We start from the raw sequence: 19,598 nt of genomic DNA on the forward strand, positions 1-19,598 counted from the left end.
TAATTTATTTTTGTTTATTTTAGAAATATCTAAAATAAAAACTTCTGAATAATTGTTTGATTTACAATTTAACGGTAAGGAGAGCACAAAATCTTATCCTACTATGTGCATGTGTTGAAATGAAATGAAATTGTGGAAACAAAGTATTGTAATTGAGCTTCTTGTGTAATACTTTAAGATCATTGCAGTCATTGCCTAGGCCATGTGTGAAATTATAACTCACAACAAGAAATAATTATTGCAAGTGATTTGTTAAAGCTATTACTGAATATGTCAATACAATAACAGTGTTTGCTTTATGTTTCACTCTCACTGAAGTGGTGACATAGGCTTTATCAACTATGCAGGTTCAGCCTTTTAAACATATAACCATGTGAGCACATTTCATCCTGTGTGCATTAAAAACCTCTGTCTTTAAGCTAATGATGAATACATCTAATAGTGGACTGCACATAGCATAACTAAACCAGACCAAGATCAACTACAACAAAGACAAAGGGAAGCAAAATCACACAAAGTAACTCTAGCACAGGGACAAAAACATATTTGTATTATCTTCCAGTAATATTACCAATAAACTTACAAAGCTGTTGCTGTGCTGAAATTCCTTGCCCTCTGTCAGAAACATCTCCTTCACACCAAGTGGCCATTCAAGCTGGTTAAGTAGATATTTGAAGGTCATTATCGTTCCTTGAATTTGCTGCCTCTTTTTTATGCCCTGCAGTCACATTTATCTCACTGCTTTGTGTTCCTGAGCAAATGCTTTATTTTTTTCCCTCATTTTTTTTCTGAATGGTTCTCGTTCTGTTGTTCTGTTGTGTCGTTTCTTTTCAATCCCCCTCCTTCTTGCTCTCCCTCTTACCTGCACTGATCTTGTGTTTTGTTTACTTCCAGCTGTGGTAATGCTACGTCTGAGTTCTGTTCAGGACCACCATGCTGAAAATCTCTTTTGAAGCACAACAAAATTGAGAATGCTCTCTGCTTACGGCTTTGTAAAATATATACTTCCATTTCAAATTAGCACTGCTTTACAAGCACATGTTATTTTAGCTCGAATAGATGTCAAGTAAAGCCTATGTGTGCCTGCCTACCATTTCTGGCTGTTATAAAGTGCTTGAATTCAGAGTTTTCTTTCATATATTAAAGTGCCCGTACCTTCAGCCCATTTATATTCCAACTGTTTGAAAAGCTCCACTGCTTTTCATCCTGTCTGCCAATCCTCCTTTTCAATATTGGAGAGAAAAACACGAAAACATTATGTGCAATGGGTAATGCACATGCAAGGTCATGATAATTAGTCTGTAGACTAATCAACACAATATAGAGGAATTAAAGTGTGTTGACATACAGTGTATATATATATATATATATATATATATACATATATATATAAACTGATTTTGGTTCAGCCTCACTGCGACAGTTGATGGGTGGGATCCTAGCTCAAGGGCGTTTCAGTGGTGGTTATGAAGAAGGGGGCAGACTTTTCCCTGTTGCTTTGCCCATCCAGGACCTGAACTGGTGACACTGTGGTGTGTAACCTGCAGCCCACCAGCCTACTGCTCATGTATTCTACCGACAAAGCAAACCAAATGAGCAAGAGTGCTTTATGGCTATATTAGATTTACAGGATATGCGTTAATGTGATAAATGACTTTATCACATTTTTATTTCACTCAATAAGCTAACAGCTACAAAAGCGCGTAGGATTCACCAAATAAGAAAAAAACGTCTGTGGCTCATAATTGTGACCTTGTATATTATAATTACAACATCTTTACTGCATAATTACAGTTTACAATTACAAGATCTATCTTATTAAAGCTGCCATAGGAACTGATGTAGGTTGCTGTGATTATCGAGTCAGCTACGAAGGAACACACAAAGAGAAACATACCAGCACAACAACAGAGGACAAATGCAGAATTCTAGACATGGCAACAGATTGAAACCAGTGTTTTCATCTGGATGGATGAACATTGTGCACTTTGACAGAGATACAAGGAAACACAGAAGTTGATTGGAGGCAAGCTCTGCATGATTATCAACAATGAACTGGCAACAAACTTCACGGTGAGAGAGAGTGAATACTGAAAGGCATGGACAGGTACATGTCATGATGGGTAGAGACCGCAAACCTGCGATGACTGACTGGCCCAACCCAACTTCCTTTGCAGAGCTGCTCAATAGCTTCTTCAGCTGGCTTTAACAGCTGCAGCACAGTAACCAAAGTGACACTCTTCAGCCCTAGCCTATCCTACCAAGCTCTCACCAGATGAACCAGTTGGTGACCTTCATTCTGAGCAGAATCAATCCACACAAAGCCCCTGGCCCTGATAGGCTCAGAGGCAGGGTACTCAAAGACTGCTCCTTTCAGTTGAGTTTTCACCACTCTACCAACATGAGAAGCTGTTTCTGTGCCTTCTGGACTTTGGCTGTGCAAGCCAGCAGAAGGATTCTATCCTAATCACAATCCCCAGAAAACACACATGCTAGGGACCTCAGTGACTAATGCCCAATTCCCCTGACATTAGTCCTGTGTAAAGGCATGGAAGAGTAGTCTGTGACCACCTCTCCAGAATGGTGGCAGAAAGACTGGATCCACTCCAATTTGCCTACAATGCAAAATGCAGATTGAAAATGCAAGTCGGACCCTTTTAGACAGTGTGGCCACACATCTGGACCCCCACAGTAGGATTTTATTCATGGACACATAAACATACCACTGCACCAGCTAGTGGAGCCTCAGGTCAACCCAGGTGCTGGTTTTATGTATTAAGAGTTTTTTACAGGACAGGACACAACAGATTCTAATAAAAAACAGTTGATTTCAAACACATGGCTCTCCCAAGGTTGTGTCTTATACCTCATTCTCTTCTCTGTTTACACCAACAACAGCTCCTGTACACTTTTGAAGTACACAGATGATATGGCCCTAGTGACCCACCTGACTGACCCTAATGCTGTGCTTGACTACCATTGGGCAGTAAAAAACTTGGTCCAGACATTTCAGGAAACCTCCCCTGAGCTAAACACCACCAAGACGAAGGAGCTGTGGGAACAGAGAGAAACCAGGTTCACAACAGCCACCTCTTTTCGAACTCCACAGTATCGAAGGTCAGGTGGTAGAACAAGGACAGTCATTTAAACACAATCATTTGTCCTCTTCCCTGCACAAACAACTCAGTATACAGGAAAGCCCAGCAGCACATCCACCTGCTGAGTAAGCTCAGAACTTTTAATGTCAGTAAGGGCATTTAACCTGGTTTATAGGACACTAACTGAATCTATACTTACCTTCAACATTTCAGCACCCTCACCTCCAAACACAAAACAAAGCTCACAAGCAAACAATAATTGGCCCACCCCAATCTCATCCCCTATCTGAATTGTACACCTTGTCAGTAACCTGGAAAGCCAGTCTGATAAAGGAGGGCTCCACTCACCCAATCCTTCCAGTTACTACCATCAGGTCAACATTTCAAAGTTCTACTGGCCCCAAAAATTGTCTACAAAAAATCGTTTATTCCCTCTGAGAACAGATTAAAAATAGGCACTGTACTCTGACCTGTTTAATACTGCTCTTGTCAGTTGTAGTAATGACAGTTTTTAGTCTTATTCTCTCTCTCTCTCTCTCTGTGAGAGTGTGTGTGTGTGTGTGTGTGTGTGTGTGTATAAATGTGTCTTAAATGTGTATTGTTTTTTGTTTATTTATTATTTATGTTGTTGAGCGTCAAAAATTTCTGGTATGTTGTGACAATAAAGTTATCTTTATCGCGATATATAATATATTTTATAACATTATTTATACAGTGACAGAGGATATGCTATAACCATATTATTTACAAAACATGATGCTCACACAGACACAGAGAAAATGTGATGTTATTCAGTGGACTGGTTTAAATGTTGTTAAATGTCTTACTTCCATGATGAAAGATGTGAATTATACAGGCAGATTTTTGAGTTATTGTTTTGTTTACCTTAATTAAAACTCAAAATGTGCCATTTTTTATTTTATTTTATTTATTTATTGGGGGGGGGGGGGGGTGTCTAAAATGCCCCACAGCATCATGAAATGTGACTATTTTTTTAAAGACTCGTAAATTGCAGTATAGCTGCATTTTTTGATAGCCTTCAGATGTTCATAGGAAGCTCGTAAAAGCTTTGCAAAGCTGAATCACTAATGATTATGGCCATATAAATTCTACACTGAGTTTCTCCACAGTAGCAATTCTGAGAACAGTTACACTTGAATGAGCATGGCTGCAAAAGTCACTTTGGTGATGCATTACAAATGGAGTCAACACAATATAATATACCACAATATTTTAGGTATAAAGGGGGGAAAAAGTTATAACAAGCCAGCAGAATGACTGCAGTGTGGTTTCTAGTCATAATTTTGGGTTGTACTTCACTTGTTGTTTTTGCTCATGGGCAACACATCCAGCTCTACTCTGGCAAAAACTTTGCACTTGTTTTGTCAAAAATGCTCTCCAGACAGGCCATTAAACTCTGTTAAACTCTATATGCAGTTAAGCTCTATATGATTTGTTCTCGCATTACAATGTGGGTTAGCAATTCTAGAGGATTATGCACATCTGTGTTGATTTGTATGCCCAGTCTTACTAATGGCTTATGTGGTTTCTGCATCAACATCAGTGGATCCCTGATGATTTTTTTTAAAAAAACAGTAATCATAAAATCTTATTTTCCTCTGAAATAGTGTTTTGTGTTAAGAGTTCATTGTTGTGTAATGACATTGTAATGACAATTAAACATAATCATAATTTTTGAAAAGGGTTTTACCTAGTAAACCTGTAGCATCACATTGCAGGTTAGATTTTATGCAGTTGTCTGTGATATGTGTGAGTGTGCGTGTGTGTGTGTGTGTGAGAGAGAGAGAGGTAGGTTTGTCTTATACTTCTGTCTTAGTGAGGTCCAACTTCAGACCTTCAGATTGAGGGCATTCTTAGAATGTGAGGCCTTTTCAATTGGTCCCCACCTTTTCAAAGCTAAACATACATTTACCTTTAAGTTATTGCATAAATATAACCCAGATAATAAAACAAAATAGTATACTGAACAAATACATAATATCCCAATTTTAGATGATTGACTGTATCACTGACTCAAACTAAAGATTTTAAAGATGTAAGTAAGTAAGTCTGGCAGCAACCTTGCAAAGTGCTGGCTCTGAGTTCATAAATAGCATTTTTGACTAGTTCTGGGTGGGAGCAAAGCGTTTCTCTACAGCATAATTTTGTTAGTATGAAGTGAAACGAACAACCCACTGTGTCTCTGCCTTTTTTTCATTCATTTTTATGCTTGAATTCCCCTTGTATCTCATGGCCATTTACCAAAAGAAAAAAAAAGGTATGCTGTTTTCTAATGCAGATGCAAGTGTGCATGCTGATTTTAACAGATAGTAGATAAACGACACAACTCAACCAATCAAAGCATTTTCTGTGGCCACTGCATAAACGTGGATAACATTCTTCTTAACTATACATACTTTGACTGTCAAGATAAAGATCACACCAATCCAGACTTCTCCCAATGACATTCTGTTTTTCCTCTAATTCATTCTCTTTATTACACTGTGTGTTTCAGGCATTATTCGGAATTAATTTCTACTGCAGCACATTTTACATTAGCATTACCAACCAGTGTGAGTGGACCAATTACCTGATCAGTGGCAGATGGCAGACAGATGGATCCATTCCCCAGGAATTGTTTGACAGTGTCACTGCTTCATGTTTCTGTTTGTACTTTGTGATAACAAGAGAATGAGGGTTGTTTTTGACACCTAAATTGAAGTGATCTAATCTACAACCTATTTAGTGGAAGCGTTCATATTAAGTGATGAATGAAAATGGTTTCCCCAGGGTAATTTTTTGAATGTCAGTTCAGTATATGAATATGAATATACAAACTCTGACTTTGTGTTTGGAGCAAATGCTGACATTGTTTAACGTGAATCTGAAGAGTCTCTAATGTCCTAATATTCCCCAAATTCACAATAAATTGAGTAAAAATAAGCATTCATAGTAAAAACTAGTTGCCTTTGACCTTACATCATACTGTTAGTTGTGACCCCTATATCAAAACTGTTTCTGTCATTGGACAGAAACTTTTTCCCCTCAGTGTAACAGGAAATCATCATCACCAAAGTCATTTGGATATATTGTCCAAGACATGACATATGTCCATGACATAACAACTTAATTTATGCCAATCCATCAAGTATATGTTGAGATTTTCAATGAAAATGAAGTAAAAGTGAAAACTTTGACCAGCTGGTGATGCTAGAAGAAAAGTCGGAGGATTTCTGAAGTCATGAGGATTAATTTTCTGGGGATTATAAATGTCTGTAACAAATTTCATGGCAGAACATTGCATACTTCTGTCTGGATTGACGTTTCTGTCTGGACCAAAGTGGCAGACTGACCGACAGACTGACATTGCCAACAAACAAACAAACACATTCAACAAATCACATATCTGAGATTCAGGAGTGGAGCAGATGGCTTTTACATTTGGTGTAGACTCCAAGGGAGGAAGACCACAGTTTGATTGAAGGAAACCCCAGACCACTGCCCTGCACTGCTTGGATTCAGGAGCTTTCACACAACCTTTATGGCTAACAGCCTCAGATCTGGAAAAACACTTTCTAACCTGCTCAAGAGTAAGCACACACTCAGAAGAGACTGGGTTTTTTTTCATTCCACCCACCTTAACGACGGCAAGTTTAATGCATCACACACATTTCTGGAAGATGCCTGTGCAAGGTTCTGTCAAGGATTTTCTTTGTAGGAAGATGAATCACTTTACTGTCACCAAGTGGGAGGAAGCCCTAGAATACTCATTCTCCCCCAAATGGATTTACTTTGTAAAAAGCTGTGTTTAAACTTCAACATGCGGCATGTCAAGTGGCTAGATCAGCGTAATGACACACTTGACTAAACTACTGCTCAGTGATCTAGTAACATTGACTTAGCTGTGTTACTACTAAGTTAAATCAAGTTCAGCATATCTGTAAAAATTATATGACAATTTCAGATTTTCATGCTATGTGAGATAGATGGATAGATCAATTAACTTTAATGATTATAACATACTGAAAGAATCTCCTACTCTGGTGATCATTGTTCACTATAACCATGTCTCTCTAAGCATCTAGCACTGTCTGTGATACTTCCTACATCATGCCATACCAGTCTACCAATGCTTTAAGGACATTAGATTAATTTCATTTCATTTATTCATTGTTTTGAGTGTCACATAATGACAGCAATATGCAAGGATCAAAGATCATTGCAAAGGTTGGAAGATAATCATTTGATATATATGATCAAGCATATTTACCCTAACCCCTAACTCTAACCCTGATGTGAAATAATACTGCTGTTGGCTGCACAATCTTAAGGTAGAGGAGTCAGTCAATGTTTGCTCACAGATTTTGACCACAAAGGGGCCTTTGAGGATGGCTCAAAATTGACTATTGCTTAATTTTAAGCGTCACAAGACAACAATAGTTGGAAACCTCTGTCATAAAACATAAGTGCTATTTTCTTCATTCTTTCTAAAGGAGTCTGTTTCTCATATCCACTGACTCCAACAAGCCTATTATATTTTAAGTCCACACAAAATCTAGTCACAATGTCAGCTTTCTTCCCTTTTTTTTTCTTTCATCAGTTATTTTATGCCATACCACTTGTCGTGGTGTCATCTGTTTGGTAGCCAGCTGGCACAAATGGCACAGATAGAGAGTGCGGGATTTTGAACAGTTCACACAGTGTCATGGGATTAAAGATGGTGAAGATTGCTCACTGGAGGGACGTGGCTTGGCTAGCTGACAGCGACAAAGCAGTTTCTGAGGTCAGTGTTGCTGCTGCTCTTCTTTTTCTGCACCAGACTTGATGAATGTTAAAGTGTAGACTGTCATGGAGACATCTGTGCTGTTCTACAGCATCCCTGACTGGAATGATGTCATTTCTACTGCTGCCCTATTTTGAAAAGAGATGATGCCAGTGAAGTGCCACACCCCAACCAACTATGATATAAGCAGGTCATAGTGATAAAGGAATGAAGCATGTTTTCTGTCACATTCTTATAGAAAAAAAAATGTGCTGAATCTGGTTCAGAAATTCAGATATGGAAGATTTTATAAGACAGTATTACTGATACCATGAAGTCTTCACAGTGGGAAGTGGGCACAACTGAGGGAAACTGGCACTGTGCCTTGGGTGAAACAGTGGCCAAACAAGTACGAGGAGAGACTCAGGGGAGACAGGGTTATTGATGAGAGGGCAGAGGTCAGAGATGGAGAGAGACAGGAAAATAATATTTACTGTATTGCAAAGGCTGAGTCAGCACTGGTGAAAAAAAATGGACCAACAATGATGGAGGTGCAGGAGACACAAACTGTTAAAAAGAATATTTCACAAAGCGCTATTCAACTGTAGAAGTGGAAAGGAATGGTGAAATTTCTCAGAGTTTTCTGAAAGGCAGCAAGACAGGCTAAGGAAAAGCACTGACTGAAAGAATGAATCTCCCCTAGATGAAGTGCAAGTCTTAGGAACTGTGTTAACATGCAGCAAAATAATATCTCAACAAGAATAATTTATTCTTACTTAAGTAACCCCACATCAATATTTCACCCAGACAAGAATGACAACACTACACCCAATCGCACTGAAACTTCAAAGAGAGATTTATGCTTAATCCAATTCAACAGTCTCACTACTTTACACTCAATTGGGGTGGATAATACAAATGCAGCTTGCACGGAAATGTCATCACTATCTCAGAGGCTGTCATGAGTTAAGAGATACTTGATTTAGTCATTTTACATTTTAATAAGTGATTTATGGGTGGCATCGTTAAATCTAAATAGTGCCAGAGACACAAGAAAAAAAGGTTTTCCTTTTATGAGCCACTCAAAACAAAAGACAAGGAGGATCTGGGGACCCATTCTAATGAAACTAATGCAGCAGATTGGCAGAGGGAGTGGGAGAGTGCTGTGGTGGAAAGCCAAAATAGATATGTGACTGCCAGTATTGTTGCATTGTGCTCAAAAGATGTTATTTTTCTTTTTTGCCTATAACATAAAAATGGTTGCTAAGCATGCAGAATTAAGATATCACATTGATTTAATACCAGGCTGAAAAGCAGCACTTACTGCCTTGGATACACATGTTCATGACTGCTACCAAGGTAATAAGTTCAGTCTATGAATGTCAGCAAAAACAAGGTTTTAATGTGGATTGTTACATTGCTTTTTAATAATGGAATTACTACAAATCTATTAGTCATAAGATATGGAAATAATCTACTTTAGTTCAAAATGTACATCTTTTTAACACATACAAGAGATATTCTATGCTATTTTTGTTCAAAATAGCATCCAGCTTTAGCTGCCTGTAGAGAGTTAGCATGTGACTCATTTTAACCTGTCATCTCCTGAGTCTTCTCCTCTATAGTTCATCTTGAGTTTGATTCTGAGTTTCCATCAGTTCTGAATCACATTTGAATCAAACCCGGGGAGGACTGCTGAGGAGTCGATTGAAGAGGTGACAGCTTAAAAGATGAGTCAGAGGCCTGGTGTGCTGTTATGATGGAAACTAGTTGGGAAAGGAGGAAATTTTGAGATCAGATAACTGGCACAGCCGCATCAACAATCAATACAATTAGAGACTTCAAAACAATTCTGTTTCATCCAGGGCTTATCGCTTAGCATCCCTGCAGAGCTGATGTCTGGAATACAGTATTTCAATAATGTGACATCATTGTAGAGACACAACGCACAGTCATCCCTCTCTTCTCTGGTGCATGCAGTCCATTAGACAACCAGTTAGAATCAACAGATGTGTTGATGGAACTGTGAGAGGAATCAGAGCAAACAGAATCTTATTTAATATCCTCTTCCATTCAAAATGATTGAGGATGCCACTGTTTTTTGATGAAACACAAATAAATGGGGCTGCGCTGAGTGCATGTCAACCCAAACAGCAGACAGCTGTGAAATGACTGCTGCATCATTGTAACCAAGATTGTACCAAACTAGAGCTTGCCCAAAGGTGTGTATAGCAGACATCAGGTCAGCCATGGTGCAACTGATGTAAACAAAGATTTCAAACTGGGGCTTAAACGAGTAATTCAACATTTTGGGAGATACAGGAATTCCATTTCCTGTTGAGAATTAGTTAAGATACCACTCTCGTGTCTGTGAAGTAAAAATATTGATAGAGAAACAGTTAAATTGCTGCCAGTAAGACTTTGGAGAGTTGACGAGGCAACATAGAAACTGTATATTTAACTATTTTGTGAAGAAACAAGTGTTAACTTAACATGATCATATGGTTTCCCTGCTGACAATGGGATTGGGATTGTTGGAGAAGTCTGAGTGTCTATGGCACTTTTGAGACTTAAGGATCATTGAAACTGTTGTAGCAGATCACAAAACACTCATACAAGTCAATTTCCTGTGAAATCACCTTAGGTACTCTCACATTTAAAGGTTTCAAAAGGCTCGGTTTCATTCCTCCAGCAATAATGGAACACATCAATGAAGGTGACTTAAAGGAGAGTGCTGTGCAAGGTTAATATGAAGGAGCTGGATTTCATGTAGTGGCAAAGGTTTCCATTTAATTTGTATGAGTTCATTCTAAGACTCTATTTAGTTCATATGATAGGTGCAGCAATGGAACAGAAAAAAGTCGCAGTACCAATATTGACTTGTGCATATCCACAGTTTTATCTCTCTTTGTTTTTGTCCCCTGGGACACCTTGCGGCGAGAGTAAGAAAGATGGAGAAGAGAAGGAGAATGAGACAGAATCAGACGGTGAACAGTGTCTGCTCTCCTCAGGGGGAAGAGGACATTCAGTACCACAAACATTCAGGCAGATCAATTTGATGAGGAGACTGGAAAACAGTGGAGAGGCACGTAGTCTCAGCTAGAAAAATCACACACAACATCCACCACAAACAGTAGATACACATGCATTCGCACAAACAAATACACAAGCCTTCTTCTTCCCACTCATTCTCCCTTTGCAGATTAACAAGCACACTGAGACAAAAAACAAAACTGAACTTTCAGTTAGAACAAGAATAGCTGTGTTTCTACCAATATAATGAGGACAGGAATCAAGTGTATGCACATGTGTGAAAGCAGACATGCGTGTGAATCTGCAGTACATGTAGGTATATATTTGATAAAGATACTCTCCTAGGAATACAGTCCATTTCAGTATATGAAAGGAAACAGCACATAGTGATTTTCTTCACTAACAAGGTTGTTAGTAAAGATCCTTCAAATGCCTTTAGGGCATTCTAATAAACATGTGCTTGTCAACCTATTGGGCAATTTTTCTATATGTGTTGTAGTATGATGCATGTATCCCATCATGCAGGTTTTTTCACCATGTTTTATCCTTTCTTCACCTCTTTACACTTGCGTTTTTTAAACTTATGAATGTGTGAATAACCCTGGGCAACATGGTGAAAATTAAATTGCTCTCTCTTACATCTTGCTGAATGTGTTGAAGAGCCACTTTTTAAAAAAATAATTTCTCTCAACTGCCCTGGCCACCTCTTCACTTTGCTACTCCAGTCTATCAATTAATGTCACAGCATCCTTCAAAGACAAGTATGTGGCAGCCACTACCCATCAGTCCTAATGAGTCTTGACTGGAATTGAATTCAGTATTATTCAGTTAATCTATGAACTGAATAAAACTGCCCAACTCTAGCTCTTGACCTTTGAGCAGGTTATTAAAAATATATGCTCTCTCTTTGGGCCTTGACAAAACCTGACCTTGTTGTTGTTTCTTGTCTTGTCAAACATTGCACTTGAACGCACCACAAAGCCAACAGCTGACAGCTAATTCACCACCAACATAAGTGTTCATTTCTGCATCTATGTGACATGAATTAATTAGAAGTCAGCTTTGTGTATTGGTGATTCTCTAATACAAAATGAAGCTGATGACGCTGATGCTTGTGAAAAAAAAGATCCCTATCCCTGCCCCTTTTTCAATACCAGTTATGTTTAGCACTCTCCATTTCTCATCCTATCTTCCCAGCACCTGTCTTGTTCTGCAGTGTGTTGCTATGTTTACAGAGTCAGTATTCACCTCATGATCTACATGAGACTGACAGCTGACTGACAGTCCACAGTCTATTACAGGGATTTACAAATTTAGCAACATGCTATAACACAAAAATGCAAAAATACCATACCAGATGCACACAGACATACACAAAATAGGACACACATTCAGTAAAACACAGATGCAGTGACACAGTTGTCATTGTAAATACACATATCAGATTTGTACACAAAATATGCCAATGAAAATAGACATATACATAAATGAAAAAATGTCTCCAGTGTGTTATCCAGTACTGTTAGTGTAGTGGTGAATATAGTGAGATGAATGTAATAACATAACATGTTTTCCAGCTGACATTCATCTACAACTGATAGCTGTCAGTCAGCAGACAAACAAAACACAACCTTTGACTGTCACATCATTTTGGAAAAGATGCGCAGTTAACCCAGACACCATTTTAACTCCAGGTAAATGAATTCAAAGGGTGCCTGTTTACAGCTACAGCTACACTGTTGGTTTTATTTCACTTTGTAATATGGTATGTAGTATCATAAGCCTTATACACAGCAGTTTTGGAGATCAACATGATCACAGTTGAGTTTAAAAACATCAGTGAAGCAAGAGGAAGTTTTGTCATTTTGGAGCATCACTGGGCAATACCCGCTGAGAAATTTCTAACAACTTAATGAGAAAGCTGTTGTGCTTTCAGCCAAGGTCCTCCTACACCTGCTTCCATGTTTAGATTTTATAAATCCTACTTAATGAATAAACCAAATATTGAATTTCCCATGTCTCCCAGTTTACTCGCTGCAGCTGTCACCAAAGGGAAATACAAATCGAAGGTTTGACAGAGCAGAGAAATGTTAGGATCAGGGTGTAACAATGGCTTGGCCTTTTACAGTCAGTCATCTTGCCTTATGTCGTTATATGGCACCAGCTGCCTGTAGACTTGTGACCTTTGACTGCTCTGCCATACACCATGACAGAATTCTTCAGGGATGAGATTGGCCTCTGGTCTTTGTAACTGACATGTCAAGAAGCACTATAAGTAATGAAGGCCTCTGTGTGTGTGTGTGTGTGTGTGTGTGTGTGTGTGTGTGTGCCCGCGCATGTGTGTGTGTTCCCTTTTTGTTGATTCACAGGGTATGGTGCTATTGTACTTGTCTGTCATCATTTCCCAGCTTGCTCAGCTAACCAGCATCATCTGTGGGCACAGTCTCTCACGTGGGTTCAAGTTTTGTTTCAAACACAATATACTTCAGCTATCCTGAGGACACAACTTTCAGGAGAAATAAAGTATTACACAACTGTTTGTGCACTGTGCAAGCGCTGTGAAATTCCATTCCATACAAAGGTTAAATGTCTCCTAGGTAAATGCCATGAGAGCGACTGCAGGGGGATTTGAGCACGAGTGCCTCCTCTTCTTTTCCACATGTGCACTGTCCATTTCTAAATTTCTTCTTCTGTGTCTTGTTTTTCAGTCCACTAAAGTTTGGGGGTTTTAATTGAGTATTTAGATATCTCCACATTTCTTTGTTTAGCTATTATAAAGTTATTTTTTAGACTTATTTATTAGAGTAAGATCTGTTTTTGCATTGGTTGGCACTACACCGAAACAACCTTAAACACTGTCTAAGAATGACTGATCAGTGAATATGAGCTATGTTTGATGTGTCCTAATAATTAAACAGAAACCAGCCACCCCCAAAAAAGTATCTAGGGACCACAGTATAAAATGATAACTCCAGTATTTTTTGAAGCAAACACAAACAAACTAACAGATCAAGGGAGTACTGGCGATATTTAACAAAAAGGTCTATTTCTGTAGGAATCATATCCATAATGTTGGCAATCTAAGTATGTGGCAAAAACAAGTGTGGACAAACATCCAATTGGATTACACTGTAGCAGCTGTTCATGGTTGCTGGGTGCACCGTTCCACCCAATACTGCACCAATTCAAATCAATCATTTACACTAAAACATAGGAGAATAAGGTTCAAATTTACGGTTATCCATTAAGTCTTTTTAACTTTTCCCTCCCAATTCAAATCAACCTCCACACCCACCTACTTTCCAATTTCTCACATAAAGAGTACATTTTTTCCTAGACTGGTGCTGACTTTGGCACTGGACCTGGGGATAATGGGCAGAGATAACACACATAATTAAGATGTAGGGTGCAATTTGATTGTGTTTTTTGGCGTTATGGTTTTAGTGGAAATGTAGCTGTAATAGCATACTGTATTTCAAAAGATGTCAGAGTTTCTTGTGGCATCATGTCATAACTCTTGTTTCCTGTCTTACCTTTAAGGGATTTTTTTGTATGCTACTCTGATCTGCTTTTGCTTCTTCCTGACCTTCCTCTTTCCCCTGCTGTCAGATGAAAAGTGAAAACACTCCAAGTAACAATGCCTTAGACCAGAGAATGATTTTACAGTCAATCCACATCATCTGGTGTTTTGAATAGGTCATTCATCATCTGGAAGTACACACAACCTGAGGGGTTAGAGAAACACCTCTTGAATTTAGAGTCATGTCACAGGCCTTAAATACTTTTCCCCTCCACAATCCATTAAAAAAGAAGATGGGTTGCAAATTGGAAAACAATACATACAGATGAATATGTCAGTTCCATAGGATATGTTCAAATCTCATCAGGATTTGTCTTTGCTTTGATTCCTCCACTGAACATTCTTCTCATCCTTCTTTGTGTTTCAATAAAAAAAAAATAAATCCTGAAGTACATCCACTGCTAGCCCCTTTTTTAAAAGGAGGATGGGATATTATCAGGTATTAGAGGTTTATAAAGGACAGGTGGACTGTCATCTTCCTTTGCTGTAGGAGGATTTGTTGATAACCTTTACCCTGAAGACTTCCAAACACACTGATATCGCTGCAGAGGAAATAGGGACTTGCTTTATCTGGCCTGCAGCTACACTCACTCTCCTCAGACATTTCAGTTTTTCAATCACAGCTTATGTGAGAATGGATTCAAAGCCTGCCCCTGACCTAAAAGAACAGGTTTCGGTGTTGACGTCAGTGTGAGCGTGAGGGAGACAGAGAGAGACAGAGCCTTTTGAAATACTCCTCTCACCGTCTCCCATACCTGTATTGTGTAAAGCTAGTGGGAATATACAGAAGAGACTGTCATCACCAGAAAGATTGCAACACTGGCTTTATATTCAGATATCACATTTTCTGACCTACTGATTGAGTGGTTGTGTGACTGTCCTCTTTCACTGGCACTGGTGGAAAAGATGAGACATAATGATGATAGTGAATGTCTTAAGGATGTAACTGACTCAAAAGACTGTGGTTCACCTTCTGTTACATAGTAACGCAAATGGTTCTAACCTTACAGTTATCTTTCTCTATCCTTAACCAAGTAGTTTTAGTTGCCTAGACTAACCATGACCTCAGCCTCATGCAACAACAACACGCTAATGAGTCATTTTTGGAACAGTCCTTTGGGTTATTTTGGAGGCACTGACATAGAAATAAACAAATTTGTCACTTAAAAAAATAGGACTGATTGAAATGGTACAGTTACATATGTTTTTTTTTTTTTTTTTTTTTCCCCCTGAGTGGAGGGTCCAGCTCTTGACCCTATAACAAGTCATAAATCAGTGTCTGAAGTAGTCATTGATAAAGCGCTATTTGACATGCTGTTCAACCTTTTTAGCCATTCAGTGCAGTTTCTGCTCATTGATTTTTTAAAAAATTATTATTATTATTATTATTATTATTATTATTTGTCCTCTTCCAACAAGCATAAGAAAGACTAGGTGTATCTTGGGATAACAACAAAGCTTTTCAGCATAAGTTGCCATTCTCAATTTATCATATTCTCAATTTGCCAGAGTGTTTTATTTGATTTACAGTGGCATTTAAATGGTTCAGTGACATTTTTGGATTTGAAACAGACCACAACTGATTTCTGCTTTGACTCAGACTGATCTCAAAATTTTACGGGAACTCTTTCTGTCTTTCTGTCACTTTCTCCTTTTGCTTGTTGTGTCTATACATTCAGTTAGCCCTACAGTGTACGGATATGCTAAATTTGACACTCATATTTAAATATTCTTCAGTTCAGGTGGATGCATACTTGCTTAAATTTGCATCACGAAGAGCATCCTTTGTCTTGTCTTTACATTCACTTGCATCTTTCCATTGAGTGAAATTGCATCACCTTCTTTCCTGAACACATGCTTACAGTAATTACCAGCCCCTGTCCAGATACACAAAAATCACATCTTTTTTATACAAGCACAGATACATAATCTCTGGAATCAAAATGATGTGAGCTCTGGGCCCACAGGTGCTTGAAATGCTGTGTGTAACCAAATCACAAATAGTTTGTCCTATAATTATCCACATCACTTAACCCCTATGTGTAAACCCACAGGATATGTAACTGGGTGTGGAGTTCTTAAAACAGTAAAGAATGGTCTTTTAATTTGATGCCATGATTGTGTGGTGAGGGTAAAATTTACAGTATTTGATGTCCCTAAACAGAGGTCTCCATCAGTTCATGGGGTTGGACCATTCTCAATTGGGTCTGTGCCTCTGTTACACAAATCTTATGTACATAAACTAATAAAGACATGTTCTGAAAGTGACCTGGGGCTAATTACACCCATTTCAACCTGAGCCAAAGGACAGTAGAGCAATTAGGTCTGACCCAATTACACCAAACTGGTGTGAATAAGAGACGATAAATGATGAAGCTGTAAGAAGGGATAAAGATGATATAATGCTCAACCTGCTGCTGGGCAAACCTGCACCACCTGTCGTCAGTAAATTACTACTTACTGTACCATGATGATGAGTGAATCATATCAATTAGATCATTAGTTTGATATCACATTAGGACATTTAACTAAGTAGACGTAAGTGTGAAAGTATTTTTTGTAAAGACCATATCTAATGTGTTTTTACATGCAAATTAAATCAGTGAAACTTGAATTGAATTTGGCTTGCAACTTCTGAACCATGGATGCAGAGGCCTTACTTTATTAAAGACAAACAAGTGGAAACCATACCCAAACATACTGTTTGCCCCTTATAATGGTTAGCAAGTTTACTTCAATCCTCATCTGACCAATTTCATAAAATCTCTTGATGCATAAATATTTAGATTAGTTCCTCTTAAATTATTCATTTGCTTTTGCATGAAGGTTTTGTACAAGCCATTCTTGAAAAAAGTCTATACTTGTATGGACAGAATGTATTTGGTTGTTAAAAACGCTGCGATGCCAGCACATACCCTTGATAAAGTGTTTATACTGTCACTGCATATTTCTACCACCTTGTATTGTGCAAATATACCAAGCAACAAGTTTTTGTCTACTGTTGATACTGTCTACAGTTTTAGCATAAATGAGGAAAATGATCTTAACAGTGCACCTGGAGGCTACTAATTCATCTTTACGTAGGATCTAAGAACTCACCAGTTATATTTAAAGTTTCAAACTTTGGTGGAATTCTCAGCAGGCTTCAAGACAGGCAAATGTCAGCTCATGACAAGACAAGCTATTGTTACTCTGAGGCATGAAAGACTGTTTCAGAGATGTTGCCAAAAAACTTAAATTACCTTTGAGCGCTGTGACTTACACACTATCAGAAGGCATCTAGGTACTGCGAAGAACCGTGGTCTAGCAGACCTGGACTGACAACAAAATCAGACAGGATTGTCTTCTGGAACAGAAATCTGACTGCATCACACATCAGTGTTGAATGAGTCAAAACACAGAAAGAAAGTGTCCCATCAAAAGTATAGTGAAGGATTCAGAAAACAGAGCTGTTGTCTAATGTAGAAGCTCAGAACTCTTTATTAAAAATATCAAGCCAGAGTTTAGATCTAAGGCCCCAGAAATGAAGAAAAAGAACTGGACAACAGATGCTTTATATGCTGATGAATCAGTGATTATCATAACACCATTGTGAAAACAATATACATGCTTATTTTAGAGTAAATATTATACTTTTTTAGATTTAACAAAATTGGTGGAACAGGTGAGTGTTCAAAACTGCTGAGGTTCTGCAACCCACAGAATGTGGACTGCGGTTCCTCCTGATTGCACTCCATTTCCCAAATGCAACGCAGCTTTGGTCTGGTCTGGCTGAGAAATGACCAAGACTCATTCACACCTGTGTACAAACCACTTGTTCTCATGGAAACATAGCTTCTTCGTCCTTCTTTCTGTTGAAACAGAATGTAGTAAATATGATGATATGAATGTAATATAATATGTGTAACCCCCGGTTACCAGAACCCTGTTAAATAAATGCTGAAGATATAGGAAGAGTGATCTATGATCGGAGGATTCAGTGTTGAATAAATAAATACACAGTTAAATAGATAAATATTTCATTTTGAGCCTCTCTGATACAATTCATAATTAAGAAAGTGTTAAAACAGCTCTCCCTAGTGATACCTTCCCACCATGTAAAAAAAATAATACTGTCAAGTCATCCCACGATCTCTTCCTGATTGAGCAGCAAAGGAGACGGACATACAGAGAGAGCAGAGAGCAGAGAGCAAGATAAACGCTGATACCTCAAGTCTAGAAAGGAGAAAAAAAAGGCCTGTAGTGATTAAAATCCTTGTGCTAGTTGCCGAAAGGACAATTCTTGGTGAGTCGATTCGTTAAATTTGATGAGATAACTGAAAACAGGACTGAGCACTAGCGTTAGCAGCCGCTAACTGCGCTAGCATGAGTTGGCATTAATCCCGCTAGCTAAGATTAGCCACGTTAGCTTTAGTAGAGCTCCTATTGTAACTCCATTCAGTGGAAAGTGTTCAGGTGTTGATTTATATTTTAAATTTATGTATTATATGTGTAACTGTTAATTATTGTTCCGGTACTCAACATGGTTTACTACTGTCAAGCTGATTAGCAGCTAGTATGCTAATTTTTCTTTGTGTGTGAGATGAGTTCAAACGTATTATTGGTTATATTGTGGCTAGAATTATTTCCTGCTAGCTAAATTTAAGTGAGTTGAAGCTAAGTTGTGAAGTGTGTTATTCCTTCTAGGTGCCTTATGGAGACTCAGAGAGAGGCTGTTATAGGAGTAATGACAATTTTATTTCGCAAAAAGCAACATATTAACAGCTCTGTAGATACTTTAAGGGAAGAGAATACATTTAAATAAGTTAGCAATAATTTATTTATTTTATTTATTTATTTTTTTTTCTTTGTGTATTCAAGGCCAGGTCGTCGTTTTCTCTGTTGCTTTCTTCTGCCTTTGGATTTCCTCACTGTTCTTGGCGATTCTTCAGTGGGTTTCGGGATCTTGCAAGACTTTTGGATTCTTCAGCCCAGCTCGCTCCTGTTGGAGAATGTTGCCTGAATTGCTGCTGTTCGACGTAAATCGGTAGGACAAATACACTCCCTGCCTACACAAAGGAACGCTTTCATTTCACATAGTGGATGGACTTACACAGAGAGACTGATTAGACCGAACTGGATCTCC

Source organism: Lates calcarifer, linkage group LG16_LG22, assembly GCF_001640805.2.
Source record: "Lates calcarifer isolate ASB-BC8 linkage group LG16_LG22, TLL_Latcal_v3, whole genome shotgun sequence".
Taxonomy (NCBI): Eukaryota; Metazoa; Chordata; class Actinopteri; family Centropomidae; genus Lates; species Lates calcarifer.